Source organism: Mandrillus leucophaeus, unplaced genomic scaffold, assembly GCF_000951045.1.
Source record: "Mandrillus leucophaeus isolate KB7577 unplaced genomic scaffold, Mleu.le_1.0 Scaffold303, whole genome shotgun sequence".
In the NCBI taxonomy this organism is placed as follows: domain Eukaryota; kingdom Metazoa; phylum Chordata; class Mammalia; order Primates; family Cercopithecidae; genus Mandrillus; species Mandrillus leucophaeus.
In genome coordinates this window covers 393,900-412,966 of record NW_012103177.1, presented here as the reverse complement: position 1 = coordinate 412,966, position 19,067 = coordinate 393,900, and the positions used below count along the sequence as shown (strand labels likewise).

The 19,067-nt window shown below is 34.6% G+C and overlaps 1 protein-coding gene across 1 annotated transcript in view; it reads left to right on the top strand.

The window, feature by feature from the left end:
* Window positions 1–19,067, top strand: part of FUT9 (fucosyltransferase 9 (alpha (1,3) fucosyltransferase)) — a 225,047-nt gene that overhangs the window by 119,219 nt on the left and 86,761 nt on the right. Inside the window, exon 2 of the mRNA XM_011987203.1 lies at window positions 5,815–5,903. The gene's annotated coding sequence lies outside the window, so the exon portion shown is untranslated. The remainder of the gene's footprint in view (window positions 1–5,814; window positions 5,904–19,067) is intronic.

Below are 19,067 nucleotides of genomic sequence, written 5' to 3'. Positions count from 1 at the left end.
TCATGGCCATTCTTTTTTCTTTTTCTTTGGTCATATACTGCAAAGATATGGACCTGGGAGATGACCTTTAAATCATCTAGCCCTGAATTTGTTCCACAATAAAATGCTTAAGAAATGTTTGTTATTTCCTTCTCTTCTTCTCGTTCATTCTCACTTGGCTTTGTTTTTTTTTGGTCTAGGATTCTTATTCATATTTCTACCTAATGTAGAGAGCCAACCAACATTTTTTGGACTGTGAACAGGAAAATTTTCTTTTCCATGTACATTTATGAAAAAGGAATTCTTTAGAGCTAAATCATCCCATGCTGTATGGAAGAGGCAGACATATCACACCAAGAATGGGACTCTGGAATCAATCTGTCTGGGTTCCAGTCCAGCTATACAACTTACAAGCTGAATGACCTTGGACAAATAGCTTAATCTTTCTGTGCATCATATTTCTCATCTCTAAAACTGGAATAGTACTACTTCATAAACTCATTGACAAGACTGAATGAGAACATATATGGATAGACTCTTAAAATTGAGCCTGTATATAGTGAACAGGTGTTATTATTACTGGCGTTAATGAGAATCAAGCTCTCAGCATGACCTAGGGGCTCTCCAACTCACCTCCACTGCTTTGTGCATGTCTTCCATTACACTCTTTACCTTTACACTCTGTTCCACAGAGGCCATATTACTTTTTAGTCCCAAAATGATATTATCCTTGCTATGCTTCTCTTTATTCATGCTGCAGTGTCTTGTCATTATTCTGCATTCACGTTGCATAGCCTGTTTTCTATTAAGCTTACACCTTGTAAAATAGAATGCTACTACATGTGTACCAGAAGCCAGATACACACACACAGTTCTTTTGTACACACACAGTTCATTTCTGTTTTTCCCCTTCCGCTTCTAGACTGTGAAGATTTCGAGGGCAGAGAGAGTGTCTTAGGAACCCTTATGGCCATAACCCCTAGCAACTCTCTGTTACATAGAAGACATTTAGAAAATGTATGTTGAATTAAAAAAAGCTTAAAGACCCAGTCATAAAATTTTGAAGTCATAAAATTCTACTTAAAGTACAGTCACAGGATTTGGCTCCATGACCTCTCTTGGCAGCAACGCTCACTTATTATAAAGAGCACATAGTACTTGTCATTATTTTTCAAAATTCAATGTCCTTTAATCTCATCTGGTCAGCTGAATTAAGAAGTTTGCTCCTATTATTGGAATTCAGTTTTCAATATATCTGAGGTATTTCTAACAACATCTTTCAGAGTTCTCTGAAGCTTCTTTTTAAATAAATAATGCTCCATTTGGCCATTTCCTTGTTCTTTCATATTTATAGATTGTGTAGTGTTTTTCTTAATCATTTGCACTATCTTTAATTCAACAGCAACTGAAAACAATTATATAAAACTAGTGTCTCTCCATATTTTTCACCTTTGGTGTATTTTCCCCCAAATTTACTAAAGTATCTTGAATAAAAATCTAATTTTTATTATTTAAACTGACCTTTCTCTGCAAAAAAAAAATTACTCAACAATGATTCAAAAATGATGACTCAATGATGCATTTGTGTTTGTGAAATGACCATACTAATGAATTGGATTTAATACTTTATTCAAATATATCAAATGTATTCCAAATCCAAACACTTATTTCCACCAAACCTAACAACCAACATTGTCCTCAATTCAAGGACAGTAATAGCCTTTGAACTGGCTACTGCTTCCAGCCTTGCCCCTCTATTGTCAATAGGACAGCTGAAGTGATCATTTAAAATTGTATTCAGATCATGCTAGTCCCCAGCCAAAACCCTCTTGTATCCAATGCACTATAAACTCTAAACTCTTTACAATGGCCTTTGAGGCCCATCAAGACCTGCTGCTACCTGGTTGTCTTACCCTTCCCCTCACACCCACCCTACCCATAGTGCCCCGGGTAACTATAGCTACAGGTATACTGGGGTGTTTTTCTTTTTTGTTTGAACATGCAGTGCTTGTTACTGTCCTGGGCCTTTGCACTTTGTGTCTACTCTCCTTGTAATGCTAGATCTTGAATATAAGGGTGAGTCATTGTCTTCAACTCAAACATGGCCTCCTTCATGAAACCATCCTTTTCTGGCTGCTTCTCTTCAGTGGGCCTTTCCAGTCCCACTCTACTGCCGACACCCGTCACAGTCAATTCTTTCTGAGCTCTGTCTCTTCTAATGGCCTTGCTAATTCAGCCTGCCCTTGATCTTGATGCTCAGATTCCTCAGAGTCTCTACTAATTTTCTCTTCTGACACCTGGTTAAAACTGTGAACCTCATAAACCTTCTTGGCTGAGCCATTTTGCTCATAGAAGGCCCATTAATCCCCCTCAACTTATTATCCATATTGCATGATAGCCAAAGGAAACTTGGGATTGCAAAGTGAGTCTGTCATGCCACAGGGCCTCCTTGGCTACTACTTGGGATCCTCATGTTGACTTGGGATTACTCAGCACAGCAATGTCCTCCAAAACTTGAAAGCAAAAACCCTAAGCATCCCGTCAATGTAATTAAGAATTTCGAAAGATACATCCCCTAGAGGATTGGCCTCGAGAAGCTGGGAAGAACAGACAAGAGCTGTAGCATCCACTTTTCTCTACCACTGCACTCTTTCTCTCCACCTATTCTGGCATTCCTCAAAAGAATGCCTGAGGGCTTTTTTCCTATTGTGCTCTTTTTAAGGGTCTCATTCTATCGCCAAGGCTGGAGTGCAGTGGCATGATAGTCTATCACCTCAAACTCCTGGACTCAAGCAATCTTCCCACATCAGCTTCCTGAGTAGCTGGGACTACAGGTGTGCACAAATGTGCCTGCTTTTTTTTAAAAAAAACTTTTTTTTTTTTTTTGGTAGAAACAGGGTCTAATTATGTTAGCCAAACTGGTCTGAAACTCCTGCCCTCAAGAGGTCCTCCTGCCTGGGCCTCCCAAAGTACTGGGATTACAGGCCTGAGCGACTGTGCTTGGCCTGTTCTTTCTACATGATTTGAAACTCCTTTATATAAAATTCCATGCAAACCCACTCATTTATGTTTGTTGACAAACATCGAGATGAAAAGTAAAAACACTTAGTGAATCATCTTAATGTTTCATCTTTAAGTTACTAAGCATCTGGGTCTTGGCAAAACATCCAAATAATAGACTAACCCATCAAGCCTGGTCTTGATATGGAGGAAGAAACTGAAGGGCTTTCTAAAGACTGATGTTAAACTATACATTAAAATAATGCCTTGAAAAACAGAAATTGAGTGTCTCTTTCCCACCTCTACCCCATGGCAGGTAGATGCCTTACCATTGTAGGAAGAAAGGCATGTAGAAAAGCAAAAGAGAAAAATGCACTATAATTATTTGACTGGCTTGGACACAAATATAGGGAATGGAGAAAATGATTTTCTCCTTACACATAATAGAAAAAAGGAGATAGAGATAATAAAAACTAAGTTCAAATAAAACATTATCAACAAAAGTAATCAAAAGAGTAGCTCAATTACTTAAGTGTGATTTATTCAGCATGCTGAGCCTCTAAATTATAACCATGATTTGGGAAACACACATACACACACAAGCACAAATCTGAGTTACCAAATAGATAAAAGAACTCAGGCCACTTCCTGGCCCTCACTATTTGCTCTCATTCTAGAAATAATTCTAAATGTTTGATTTTTCTGACTTCTCAGCCAAGGTCTTTTTGAAAGCATCAAATCAGATGTTGGATGGTAAAAACAAAAACAAGAAAATACTGGTACAATGAAAGCAAATGTTGTGACAGCAAATAGTTTATATATATATATATCTATCTCAGATGTTTGGGAGCCAATATATATGGATATCTATGCCTCTTCTCTAGTTTTTATTAAGTGATTGAATATTTTGATCTTTTATGTGAAGAATTGTAACCAATACACTGCACACTTTATATGCAATAACTGTGTTTGTGGTTTTACTCATTTAACAATCCTAAGACAGCTATACACAGTTTCAACAAAGAAATTAATTTACTCTCTAAGGCATTTTATTATTTTTTTCTAATTGGGACCTCTAAGAGTATTGAAAGTAGATAGTTAAGCAGAATAGCCCTACAAACAACATCCGGAAGCCATGTGCAAGTGAAGATTGTAATAAGAAAGAGGAGACATTTTGAAGTTAGGTTTGGATTTGATCCACAGCTACAATACCTTCCAGCTTCTTAATATGTACCAGTTGTCTGAGTTATCAGAACCTTTCAAAATGAGAAAACTAAAACCTACCTTACAATAATGCTTTGATAATTATATGACAATCACATACACCCATAAAAACGCTAAACAAATGTTACAAAATATAGTTATTCATTTACAAACTGTTACACATTTGAAAAAAGAACAATTAGGTGATAGTCGACTTTTTAAAGACAAGATAGATCAATTTCTTCATATCTGTATTATCTTTAAATGTGTTTGAATCCAATATCAAAGTATAAGGGGGAAAAGGTACTTTTTCCCCCTTATTCAGTGGAAAATTAAATTATTTCTCTTTCAAGCATAATCCAAGGCTATGTGGAAATCCACAAAGAAATCAGATTGAATTTTGTTTTAAAATTGACTGCTGTAGGAAAGAAAAAAATGCAAGTGTTTGAGGGACATAAAATCAGAACAAAACGTGTTTGTGTGTGTGCGCAAGCGTGTGCACAGGGGTGTATGCAATGAGTACAAGATACTTAACAAGTATTTTTGGTTAGTGCTAAGTGTACGAATTCCCTTGGGTCTGTTCTATAGCAAAAATGCATTTTTTGACAGGGGATAAGTTTATATAACATACTTGCGGGGGCATTATCTTAAAGAGAAAACTGAATCTGCCCTTTATATACTTTAAGTTATTCCATAGTTTAAAAATATTTGTTCTTGATTGGGGTAAGTGAATGCCAGTGGGTCAGTTTCACACTTTGTATTAAATCTAATCCTTATTCATTATAGAGTACTTAATTCAATACAATTTGAAAGCGTTTACCTCTGTTTGTGCTAATCATGTATGTTGGCTAACACACATCACCGTTAAAATGACAAATGTTTAGGCAAATTAGCGAATTGTTTGATCTTTATTTTTATAAGCATTCGTATAGTTGTATACATCCAGATGATTTAGCAACTTTTTTGTTAGTTTGTTTTTTGTGCCATGGGCACAATTTATTCTGTAAACGGGAAATTTTAAATATATTTAATTATCAAGGTATCTTATACTCACTTTCTTAGAGTTTCAACTATAACCTAGATCATTCATTCTTTTTAATGATATTTCCCTTATATATTGTAACTATTTAAGGTATTCAATAACTTTTTTTTATTTTTTTTTGAGACAGAGTCTTGCTCTGTCACTGTGGCTGGAGTGCAGTGGTGTGACCTCAACTCATTGTAACCTCCATTTCCCAGGTTCAAGTGATTCTCCTGCCTCAGCCTCCCCAGGAGCTGGGATTACAGTTGCCTGCCACCGTGCCCAGATAATTTTTATATTTTTAGTAGAGACAGGGTTTCACCATGTTGGCCAGGCTGGTCTTGAACTCCTGACCTCAAGTGATTCACCTGTCTCAGTCTCCCAAAGTGCTGGGATTACAGGCATGAGCCACTGCACCCGGCCATCAATAACATTTTTTTTTAAATTTAACGGAAATCACAAATAGATATCAGCAAAGAACGCAATAATACAGAAAGATTTTTGTTTTTATCATGCATTATTTCTTTTAGATTTTTTTGGTTATCTAGCTACATATATAGTATATCCAGTGCATTTAACTAACATACTTCTTTATTTTTCTTTCTCATCAGGTTTAGAATGTAATAACTCAAGGATTTGATAAGACAGTGAAGTAGTATAACAACTGTCTATGTGCTTCCCATGATATGTTCTCTATATTGTAAGTATATATTTACTTTCTCAATCTAGCTTGACTATGGGAGAAATTGTTCAGTTAGAACTTATAGATGATATATATTTTTTCAGAAAATTATGAACTAAAACCCATCCAAGGTACAGAATAATTTCAGAAGGTTAGCTTCTATGAGGAGATCTTCTATAAACTTAGTTTTAACATTCTATCAAAGTAAAAGTTTAAAATAATTTTCTGTCATGGTAGGTAGGATAATATATCGATCATGTCTAATCATATTTTAAAATAAATCTTACAGTTAATCTTAAAATTTCTATACTCTTGTGTTTTCTAGAAAACTGTAAATAAATATTGGACATGGAAAATGTTATGTTCTCAATATAATTTGCAATCTAATTTTAAATTTAGGTCAATTTCTTTTTATATTAGTTATCTTTTGAAAATGGATTTTAATTTGGGGTAGATAATGCCTATACCACTAAATAATTCTTATATATGAATATAAGAATATATTGAGTATATATATTCATATATATGTAACTTAATAAGTTAAATAAGTTATTAAGTTAACTTAATAAGTTAAATGAAAAAAAGAAAAGTAATCTTTACACAGATGTGAACCTCTTACTGTTCATTTCACATTATTAAAAAATAAGGAAGGAAGTACAATTCTGGGATACTGTGCTTTGTTTTTGAGTTAAGAGATACTATGAAGCAATAAGTGTTACTCATGTCAATGAGAAAGAAATAAAACAGCCCAGTCCCTTTTCCTTGAGTGAAAGCAAGCTATGAACTGGAACCCATCAGGAATCAGTAGTGTCCCTACAATTTACGGTATGTTTAGGGCATCAGGAGATACTGTTCCTTAACAACACCTAATATCGTCAGACCTAAAATTCTTTCTCAAGTCTTACTCTCTATTCTCTTCAGCCCTTGTTTTGCTAAGCTCCTGTCTGAGGATATAAAGCTATCAGAGAATTGGAGGTGGTGGTGGATAGGTTATTAACATCCCCGTTTCAGAACTCTGAGTCCACTGCAACACAAAATATGATTTAATACATATTATCATATTCTATAGCAGTGCTATCTAATAAAATTGTAATGTGAACTGCATATGTTATTTAAATTTTTCTTATGGCCACACTTTTTAAAAAGTAAAAAGAAGCAGGTGAAATGAGTCTTAATGATATATTTTATTTATTTACCCTGTACATTCCAAATATAGTTATTTTATCATATGACTAATGTAAAGAAAAGAACAAGACACTTTGCATTCTTTTTTTCACACTAAGTCCTTGAAATCCAGTGTGTACTTACAGAACATCTCAATTCGGATACTAAAGTTTTGTTGAATATACTTGATTTATACTTAGACTTAATAAAATTTACATTCGAAAAAGTAGATTCACAAGCCCAAATTGTCCTACAGATATTTAAAACTGTTCCAATAACTAAATCAAGTGTCAGCTTTTAAATTTAAACTGATAGTCATCTTCTCAATGATGCTAGCTGTATTTCAAGTGCTCAGCTGTCTCGTGGCTGGTAGCTTCCATACTGGAAACTCTGCTCCAGAGGATCACTGATATAATACTTTGGTTCTGTTACCTAACAGGAATTTTGAAGGCCAACTTCAGACCACATCAAAGGAGTATGACTTTAAAATTTCAATGAGAAAAAAAGTCAAACCCTAAACTTATTACTTAAAATGGAGTTTTATAGAATCCCATGTTTATGAGAAATTATAGAGAAGAAAATATACCAAATGTGTACTTCTAAGCTATAATACACGTTGGAATTTGGGGGCTTTTTATTAGCTTCCGTGTACTTGCTTTGTTGTAACTAAAGTAATTTGCTGATCACAGCCCTCCTCATTACAAGGAGTAAATCAATAGAAAAAAAAAATCTAACATTTAAAAAAATTGTTCCATCAAACACATTCTTAAAAGAATGAAAATATGGGCATCAGATTTGTGAATCACATATCTGATAAAAGATTTGTGTCCATAATATATATGAAAAGAAACTCTTAAAAATAAGAAAGTAAATCCAATTTTCCTGGTAAAATATCTGAGCTTTACCAAAGAAGATGTACGGATGACTAATAAGAGTAAGAGGAGATTTTCACTAGGGAGATACAAATGAAAACCACAATAAGGTGCCAGAACATACCTGTTAAAGATGGATAAATAAATTAAAAGTCTAACAATATCAAATATTCGTAAGCATGCAGAGCCACGGAGACTCTCATTCACTACTTTCATTACTGTTGGCAATTCAAAATGGTACAGCCACTTTGAAAAACGTATGTGCAAGTTTGCTATGAAGTCAGATGCTTGCTTAATATATGATCCAGTGATCCCACTCCTAAGTATTTACCCAAGTGAATTGAAAAACATATTTGACACAGAAAAACAATACGGGAATATTTACAGAAACTTTGACTTCAATTGCCAAAATTTGGAAATAACTAATATGCTGTCTTCAGCTGGTAAATGAATGAACAGACTGTTGTAAATCTATAAAAGGGAATACTATTCAAATATTTTAAAAAGAGAATTATTGATGTATGCACATCATGGATGAACGTTTTGGTGCGTTTTGCTAAGTGAAAGAAGGGAAGCCCAAATGACTACATATTTAAGATATATAATTCAATGTATCTTAAACCCTGGAAAAACCAAAACATAAAGATGGGAAATAGATCAATGGTTGCCCAAATTAGAGATACATTGAGTTACAGATATAGGAGGGTTAACTACAAAATCATTGATTGCATGAGGAAATTTTAATGGCAGTGGAACTGTCCGTGGTGCTGGACAAATTACTGTGCTCGTCAAAACCCATAGAACTGTACAACACAATGAGTAATCTCTGCAGCATACACATTAAAAAAAAAAAAAAAGGAAGAAAGAAAGAAAATGAATAAGATGTAATATCCCCAAATGGGGTGGAAAACTGACAAGTGAACCTAACCATATTACAAATGTAATATATAAGCTTACTGAAGGTGATGAAGTCAAAGGATCTAGCCTATATTTTGGAAAACAGTATTTTTAAAGGACAAAACCTGCAAAGGATGAGGCTAACTATACAAAGACCTATACATAGACATTGTATTTTAGTTGATTTTTTTTCAAAGGAGCGCAGGTTAGCAATTATGAAAGTACTTTGCATGTATATTAGGGTGGAATGATAAGTAAATAAATTATAGATATTGGGAGATAGGTTTCATATTGCTAGAGAAAGAAGTCATAATTAGCAAGGAGAGATGGCTAAAATTAACCTTGTATTGCTAGTTTAGAGATGTAGACATTAATTTGTGAACCCATTCTTATTTTAAAATACATAGATACAGAAATGGGTCTACATACATAACATTTATTAGCTCTATCTACTGAAAATCTCTAGAAGCAGTGATACCACATTAGCAATGAGCATACTTCATGCCTAAATTTTAGTCTCATGCTCAGAGTTTAGAGGTTTCTGTGTATACATCATAAAGCTTCAATCTTAGAGTGAGCGTAGAATGTAGGAAATTCAAATAGCATTCTTTATTTAAACACAAGAAAAGTCTCTGAGAGTTTAAGTGACTGGCCTGGAATCAGCAACTTGTAAAGGATGGAGCATGTACATAGAGCAAATCTTACCTCATTCTTAATCTTAGCTTTTGTACCACATCAAGAAGCCTACACTGTATGGAAATATTCTTATTTGTTGAATTATTTGTTTTTAATTTCCAGAAATAATCAAGCTCTTTTACTGAATTTAAATAAAATTCTGGCAAATTTTATATCATTAAAGAACTATTATTCACATTTAAATTCAAAATTTGTACCTGATACACCTGTTTCCTGTTGAGTTTCAAAGTCCCATCTAGAGGCCAGGCACAGTGGGCTCACTCCTGTAATCCCATCGCAGTGGGAGGCTGAGGCAAGCAGATCACATGAGGTCAGGAGTTCAAGACTGGCCTGGCCAACACAATGAAAACTCATCTCTACTAAAAATACAAAAATCAGCCGGTGTGGTGGTGCACACCTATAGTCCCAGCTACTGGGGAGGCTGAGGCAGGAGAATTGCTTGAGCACAGGAGGTGGAGTTGGCAGTGAGCCAAGATTGTGCCACTGCAGTCCAGCCTGACCAACAGATTAAGAGTCTGTCTCAAAAAAAAAAAAAAAAAAGAAGAAGGAAAGAAAGTTCTACTAGACTGGGAAATTACTATTGCTAATTTATTTCTGTCATGGACACACATATGCTTTCACTTTAATGAAATCCTATGCAAGAACTAAAAAAAAATTTACAAAATACAATCATGCACTGCATAACATTGCAGACAATGATTGACCACATATACAACAGCGGTCCCGTAAGATTACAATAGAGCTGAAAAATTCTTATCTGCTAGTAACTTTGTAGCCATCAGAATTTAGCAGCACACAACTCACATGTTTTTGATGAAGCTGGTATAAACAAACCTATTGCACTTCCAGTTGTATAAAAGTGTAGTACATACTGTACAATTCCATAAGGTACATAACAATGATAATAAATGATGATGTTATAGTTTATGTATTTACTATATTTTATCATTAGAGTGTACTTCTACTTATTAAAAAAACTTAATTATTAAACAGCCTCAGGCAGGTCTTTCAGGAGGTATTCCAGAAGAAGGGATTGTTATCATAGGAAATGAGAGCTCCAGGCATGTTACTGTCCCTGAAGACCTTCCAGTGAGACAAGATATGGAGGTAGAAGACAGTGATATTGATGATCTTCACTCTGTGTAGACCTAAGCTAATGTGTGGGTTTGTATCTTAGTTTTTACAAGTTTAAAAGGTAAAGTAAAAAATAAAAATATTTAAAAATAGAAAAAAGCTTATAGAATAAGGATTAAAGAAATTATTTTGTACAGCTATACAATGTGTTTGTGTTTTAAGCTGTGTTATTACAAAAAACCTCGAAGAGTTAAAAATATTTTTAAAGTTTATAAAGTAAAAAAAATTACAATAAACTAAGGTTAAATTATTAAAGATAGAAAAATCTTTTTATAGGTTTAATATAGCATTTGTACAGTGTTTATAAAGTCTACCGTAGTGTGCAATAATGTCCTAGGCTTTCACATTCACTCACCACTCACTCACTGACTCACCCAGTGCAACTTCCAGTCCTGCAAGCCCCATTCATGGTAAGTGCTTTACACCGGTGTGCCATTTTTCTATGTTTTATACTGTATTTTTACTGTACCTTTTCTATGTTTAGCTATCCAAGTACCATTGTGTTAAAATTTCCTACAGTATTCAGTATGGTAACATGCCGTAGGTTTGTAGCCTAGAAGCAATAGCCTGTGTGTAGCAGGCAATACCATCCAGGTTTGTGTAAGTCCACTCTCTGATGTTTGCACAACAATGAAATCACCTAACATCACATTTCTCAGAACGTATTCCTATCTTTAAGTGACACATGACTGTACATAAAGTGTTTTTTACTGCAAAACAATTATGTCTCACAAAAGCATTCATCATGTATTTTCTTAGATAACAATCTTCCCTGCTGCAATTTTGTTAGATTTATACATAGTATCTCAGAGGAAATAAAGTCATTTTATAAAGACAAGCTAACCTGTGATCCTTTCCTTTAATATCTTCATCACTATGCCCATCTGCTGCAATTTCTGTAAGTAAGTGTGATCTCATAATCCACACAGTTTTAATATGGAGAAAATTTATAGCATACTCTTACTAATCAATAAATCAAGCTTTCTCCCTATTGCTTTCCAATCACAATGATGACTTCTAAGGGAGCTTATTTTATTAGGTAATTTGAACGTACTTTATTAGGCTATTTGAGGAGCTTCTTGAATATGAGGGGATTATTAAAAATAAAAGAAGATACACCCAATAGAGAAACAATTTCTATACCTTCAAACAATGGTGTAGTAGGTATAGGAGGCAAATGCAAAATCAGTGTGATCCATTATATATTTAAACCACATTTGTTATCTGTTGCAATGCATAAATATGTTTTGAAAAGAATATTGTCAAATCTATTTGAATTTTCTACCATATTTAATGTTCAGAATTCTCAGTATTTTATTTTTTTCTGTTTTAAAGTCCTTCTACCATAGTAAAGGTCTATTTTATCTGTTTTATTTGCTTGTTTTATTTTTGTTTGAAAGACTATTCAGAAGAGTTCCTTTTTATAAGACCACCTTTTTCTGGGGGGTGGGGGGAATGGAGTCTCGCTGTGTTGCCCAGACTGGAGTGCGGTGGTGCGATCTAGGCTCACTGCAAGCTCTGCTTCCCAGGTTCACGCCATTCTCCTGCCTCAGCCTCCCCAGTAGCTGGGACTACAGGCATCTGCCACCACGCCTGGCTAATTTTCTTTTTTAATTTTTTTTTTTATTTTAGTAGAGATGGGGTTTCACTATGTTGGCCAGGTTGGTCTAGATCTCCTGACCTCGTGATCCACCTGCCTTGGCCTCCCAAAGTGCTGGGATTACAGGCGTGAGCCACCGTACCCTGCCAAGATCACCTATTTTTTTTGTACTAAGACTTTCTACTATTATGCCTGGTGAATAACAGGTACTTAAAATATTTGCGGTATTGACATCTAAACAAAATAACATTAAGCACATTTTTTTTTTCAGCTAATTTTAGGAGTAATTGGAGTAGCCTGGGAGAAATCACATATAGGAGATGCTTCAGAGTTCCACTGTTTGTGATGACCATTCTATATGCAACATAAAATGAGTCTTGGTGGTGTCTCAAATCTGTCTCCTCCACAAGGAGAAGTAGATGGAGTATAGATGGATGCATGGGTGGATGGAGTAGGACAAATAGATGGACAAATAGTTGGATTGTTCTCACACATACCGTCCAATACCTTCCATACCATGGACAGTATTTTATCCTTACTTGTTTCTAGGAACTAAGGAACATACTTGGTAATATGGAATCCTGTGGAACTCCAATAATTTCAGAGAAAATTGAGGATACAGTATTTTTACCCTCTGAACCCAGGAGAGCATATTGTTTTATTTTGGTAACTAAAAAATTAACATTAGTTTACTTTCGCCTTGATAGTAGGGTCAAAATCAATGTCTATGGAAGACTGCCTATAATAGTGACTACTTTAAATTCTTTTCTTATCCCTTATAATGATATATCCTTACTTTCAATATGCAGATATAAGCAGTTCTAAGTCAATGCTTCAAATTACATGCTTTGGGGAAAGAATTAGTCAACAAAGATGTCAAGAAAATCTGAATTTATTATTTTCAAATTGTTCTTAAATTTTATTTTTAGAGACTATCATTTCCCTATAGCTACTCTACAAAGAGACAAAAAAAAAAAAAAAAAAAAAAAAACTTCCCAGTGAACTAGCCCCCCTAGGAAAAACACTGTGGAGTGAATATTTATGTTACCAAGTAGTTAGAATAAGTAGAGACAGATAAAAATACCCTAAACTCTTATTTAAATCCTGTGGGCTTTCTTGCTATCCTTATAAAGTCAATTATCACCCTATAGGTTTTTGAATTTTAATTTCAGTTTATTTTAAACTATCTTTATTTTATCTCTTCATATTAAAAAAATTAATCTTCTCTTTTACTTTGTATGTTCCATTCCTTTTTAATTCATGTCACTTTTGTACTCTAAACACAGTAGGATGCTAATTTAAAATTTGTGACCTTAAATTCATGTCATTTAAATCCCCCAAATGAATATAGTGATTCATCCACTTTTATGTTTGAAATATAATCTGCCTGAAAATAAATCTCTATGTTGCTAAAGGGTAAAACTTAGTATATGCCTCTTGATTTTATGAGAGCACAAGATCAAATCTTCATTATACTCAGAGCTTACACTGAAGATGGGAAGATGCTTTATGTGATAAAGTGAGGGAAACTTATCAGTAAGTCTTCAAGGAGGAGAAGATGAGATGTGCTGGGTAGCCAAAAGAATTTTAGTAAAGTGATGGACTGTGTTCAATATTAGCTTGTGCACTTTGCTGTGATATAACAGCTCTCCATCTAAAACTCCTGCTAACATTACATGTGCCTTGTGTGAAATTTAGGGGAAATTAAAGAGACTCAGTTTCACGTCCAGGTCAAAGCAATCAGAGAAGAAGGAACATTTATGGTAGATAACACATGAATAGAATTTGGAAATCTCTAGTGTAGAAGTTCAAGACCCTAAATAATCATGAGTTTCTAGAACACCTTTAATTCTCGGAAATCTTATGGGACATTGGAATTTCCAATACAATCTTGGATGGGTGGCTGGAACTCTCAAATGCAGAAACTATACTTTAGGTTACTTTTCTTACTACACAACATTAAAGCAATATTTAAAAGGCCAATTCACTCAGAATCCAACTACCACAGAAACTCACAGAATTCTTTGCCTATGTTTCCTTTTATTTCTAATCCGTGGGTACACATAATTTTACATGGTATAGTTATAATTTTGTTTTGATTTTCTACTCAGTGTCAAGTCATAAACATTTTAACATGTTTGGTTTTTTGTGCCCTTCTAATGACTATTTGCCTAACCCTTTTCTTATCTTGGGTATTGGAGTGTACTTGAGTTTTCATCTATATAAATAACAATGCAATTTAAATATTTGTCAAATATTTCGCTTTCATCAAATAAAAATGGAAACAAAAACAAGCTTATATTGTAGAGTTGTTGTAAGGATTAAATGCAAAAAAATGCATAATAAGGATTACATAGTGTCAGTTTGGACCAATTTCCAGAAATTAAATTGTTGACTCAAAGGGTATGACTATATATTCTTTCTGAGGCTGTTGCATGAATTATTAACTTTCAGAGTATTCAGCTGCCAAAAGATTAAAAACTAGCTGTCAATATCTTAAACAAACAAAAAAAATCAATGCTGAAATGATCACTTACTTTAAAAAGAACAAAATACAATTGTCAGGCACAGTCTCTCAGAGCAGAGAAGACTGCTAATATTATAGAGGGCTCTGAGGAAGAGTGTAGTTCAGTTACTGGTTGACTTCCAGAGACATAAGTGTGTTTATGTCATTTGTAGAAATATGGTTTTCAGGTGAGAATTCCTTTGATAAATCAACTTCCAGAAGTGTGTTCTTTGAAGTGAATATTTTTCGGATTAACTGACTTTAGGAAGTTAGGGTTATAACTAGTTGGTTGACTTGCAAATGCATGTTCACTGAGATGCAGAGTCATTAATTCTTCAACTTTGTGGAAAATCAGTTCTGATAGTTTCTGGAGCTGTCATTGATTCAGCAGTTTTAAAACCACTTCTGGTGACTACTTGCTACCATAGCTACAGAAAAATATCAATCATTTCCTAGGAGTGTGGGGACATTTTATTCTCAAGCTATAGTTGAAATGACTTATGTGAAAAAAGTCACAGAGGAAATGATGGAAAATGCCAAGGGCCTTTCATGAGGAAGAGGGGGAAATAACTAGAAATTTGTTTTTAATGTAATCTTCTTCTGCTTGAGAAGTATTATATCAGTATCCAACAATCAAACAGATGTGGAAAGGTAGTACTCATTGAAAAGAGGAATAGAACTAGGATGGAAAGGTAAGCACATTTTAGGTAAGTTAGTTAAATTGTTAAAGAAAACTTATTTCTTATTTTATTGTCAAGAAATCATATAATTATACATTTTGTGGGATCACAAATGTCTTTTTATTAAACTTTTTAGTTCTTAAGGCTGCTTTTCTCTAAATTCATACTTACATAGATTACTTGGTAATCTTTATTTTTTATTTATGTATTTATTTATTTTGCATTTTCTCTTGCTTTAATATAAATTGTGTTCTTACTTGCTTATATTCCAGTCTAGAATGGCTTCCAGTCTCCTTCCCGAAGGCTGACCCTGCCACTTCTAAATTTTTTTCTGACTCTCATCCTCCTGAATTTTGCTCTCCTCCATAGTCAACAATTTTGAACACCTCCTTTTCTTTTTTTAAATGACATTCAGTTTCTGAAATATTGGCTTCTCTCATTATACTTCCACCCCCATTCTTTCACCATGCAAAAAATAACTCTTCTTTTCTCTTCTTTTGGCTAAACTTTCCAAAAAGATATATAATTTTTTTATTTTTGAGAAATGTGTTAGTGACATAAGTCCTGGTTAACTCATTCCAAATGATGTCTCCATATTGCATTCTGTCTTACTGTCCTACAACCTATTCCAGCACCATCAACAGATGACTCATTTCAGCCTGACCTCATGAAAAGAGCTTGCATTCTAGGTTCAGACAGAATAACAAGAGACTCCTATTTTTACTGTTTGCTCGCTGATGTAATCTTACATGAGTAATTTAAGCTATAGGGATCTCACCTCCTTTATCTGTAAAATAGGAATTCTAGTACATGGGGTGGTAATGATGATGTAAAGAAATCATGTAGAGAAAACATATAAATAGCATACTCTTTCTACCCAGGAGGAGCTACATAATTGTTAAATCTTGTGTTTATTTCTTATTGTCTCTTACTATGTTAACTGTTCTTCCAAATTGCACAACCAGAAGATCCATGAGGCCTAGTGTCAGAAGCTCAATGTCTTTGTCGTCTTACAAGGCAAGTCAGTTTATCTCGTCTCGTTCATTTAGGGATAATCATAATTCCTTCTCTACCTTAATTACATTGTGACAATGGCAAATTGAAATGTGATATTGATTACAAAAGTTTTTAATTATTATAATAGCAATAACTGTTAGCATTTTTAAATCTGGTGTTGTTTATGTATAAGTCACTGTGCTGGCACTTAATACATGTAAGCTCAGTCTTTATAATTATCTAACAGGGACTAATATTATTTATAATGTTTATGTGAAGGAGCTACAGCTTAGAAAGATGAAGGAGTTGGGTCAAGGATACATAGGTGAGAGGGAACAGGGCTAGAATTGAAGTCTTCTGAACCTCCACCTGCACCCTCAGAGCCCCATGCAACAGTGAATGATCAAATGCATTCAGTACCTTTCATTAAAAATGCTCCTTGACCACTACTTGAACCATGCTCCGTTACTACCCAGCTCATTTTCAAAGGCTCCTGTTAACTCTCCTAAAGGCATTATAGAGCTAGATTGTGACTTCATTTATTTTCATTATAGCTGCTTTCTTTTCTATGTCATTAATTCATGCTTCTCTTTTGTAATTTTACTGTCAGGTTCTCCACCAAGTGCTCTAGGCAATTAAAAACACATGCACACAATATTTAAGCTTTTCAGCGAGTGAAGATTGACCTCAGTTCCTGTTTTTCCTCCCTCTTTGTGCTGTCTTCAGGGTTGATGTGCCTCCCTCGTCTTCTGCCTCCAATAGTGCTTAAGCCTCTCTCATATTGGCACAGGTTAAAACTCGTCCACAGCCTCTGGATGTTTCATTAGTCGTTTTACATTGCTATAAAGGAATACCTGAGATAGGGTAATTGATGAAGAAAAATTTATGGTATGGCAGGCTGTACAAGAACCATGGCCCCAGTATCTTCTCAGCTTCTAGTGAGGTCTCAGGAAGCTTTTACTCATGGAGGAAGGCAAGGGGAGCCAGTGTGTCACGTGGCAAGAGAGGGAGCAAGCAAGAAGAGGTGCCGGGCTGTTTTAAACAACCAGCTCTAGAGCAAGAAGTCACACATTACTGCCAGGAAGGCACCAAACCGTTCATGAGAGATCTGCCCCCATGACCAAAACACCTCCCTTCAGGCCCCACCTCCAACAAGATGTCATTCTTTGCTTCCCTAAAGTTCTTAGGTCTTCAAAGCACTCACTCAACAAAGTAGAAAAGTATTTATACCATAGTTATGCTATTCTGTAGATCCAGGGAATATTGCAAATTATCAGTTACATGCAATGAGTTGTTAGGCTTCAGTGCATTTTAAAGCAAAGGATTCTCTGCCTTTGCTTCAGACTAAGAGACTGAGTTGGTCTTTATATACACCAAGTGTAGTTTGTAAATTCAAACTACACTTTAATTCATGTTATTTACTATTATAAATGTACTTCTTTCACCTAAATAAGTTCAACGGAGGTAGACGCAATATCATTTCTGTATGCTTTAACTTTCCTGTGGAGATTATAGCATGGCCAGGCGGTGAATGAGAAATATAAAGTGATGATTAAAATGGAAATGAACCATCTGTAATAATATTAAACAATTGAGTAGAAAATTTCAATCTAAGTATCAAAGCTTATCAACCAAAATAATTCATGAAAAACTGTTATTAGGAGCGGTTTCAGGTTATTATTGGTCTGAGGATTAATAATCTCTTTTGCTAAAAACTACTTTTTTTTAAACGTTTATTTGAGGTTCAGGTGTACATGTACAGGTTTGTTAGATAGGTAAATTGCATGTCTCAGGGGTTTGATGGACAGATTATTTCTTTACCTAGGTAATAAGCATAGTATCCAAAAGGTAGTTTTTCAATCCTCACCCTCCTCCTACCTTTCACCCTCAAGTAGGCCCCAGTGACTGGCTGTTGTTCCCCTCTTTGTGTACATGTGTACTCAATGTTTAGGTCCCACTTATAAGTGAGAATATATGATACTTATTTTCTTGTTCTTGCATTCGTTTCTTAGGACAATGGCTTTCAGTTCCATCCATGTGGCTGCAAAGGACATACGTTCATTCTTTTTTATGACTGCATAGTATTCCATGGTGCATATGTGTCACATTTTCTTTATCCAGTCTATCATTGATGGGCTTTTAGGCTTATTCTGTGTCTTTGTTATTGTGAATAGTGCTGCAGTGAACATACGTGTTCATGTGCCTTCATGGTAGAATGATTTATCTTTCTTTAGTTATATATCCAATAATGGGATTGCTGGCCCTAATGGTAATTTTAACTTTTTTGAGAGATCCCCAAACTGCTTTCAATAATGGCTGAACTAATTTACATTCCCATCAGCAATTTCTCCTCAACCTTGTGAGCCTCTGTTATTTTTTGACTTTTTAATAGCAGCCATTCTGATTGGTATGAGATGATATCTCATGGCAGTTTTAATTTGCATTTCTCTAATGTGATGTTGAGCATTTTTTTCAAATGCTTATTGGCCATGTGTATATCTTCTTTTGAAAAGTCTACGTTCATGTCCTTTGCCCACTTTTAAAGGGGTTGTTTATTTTTTGCCTGCTGATTTAAGTTCTTAGAGATTTGGGATATTAGACCTTTATCAGATGCATACTTTTTTTTTTTTTTTTATA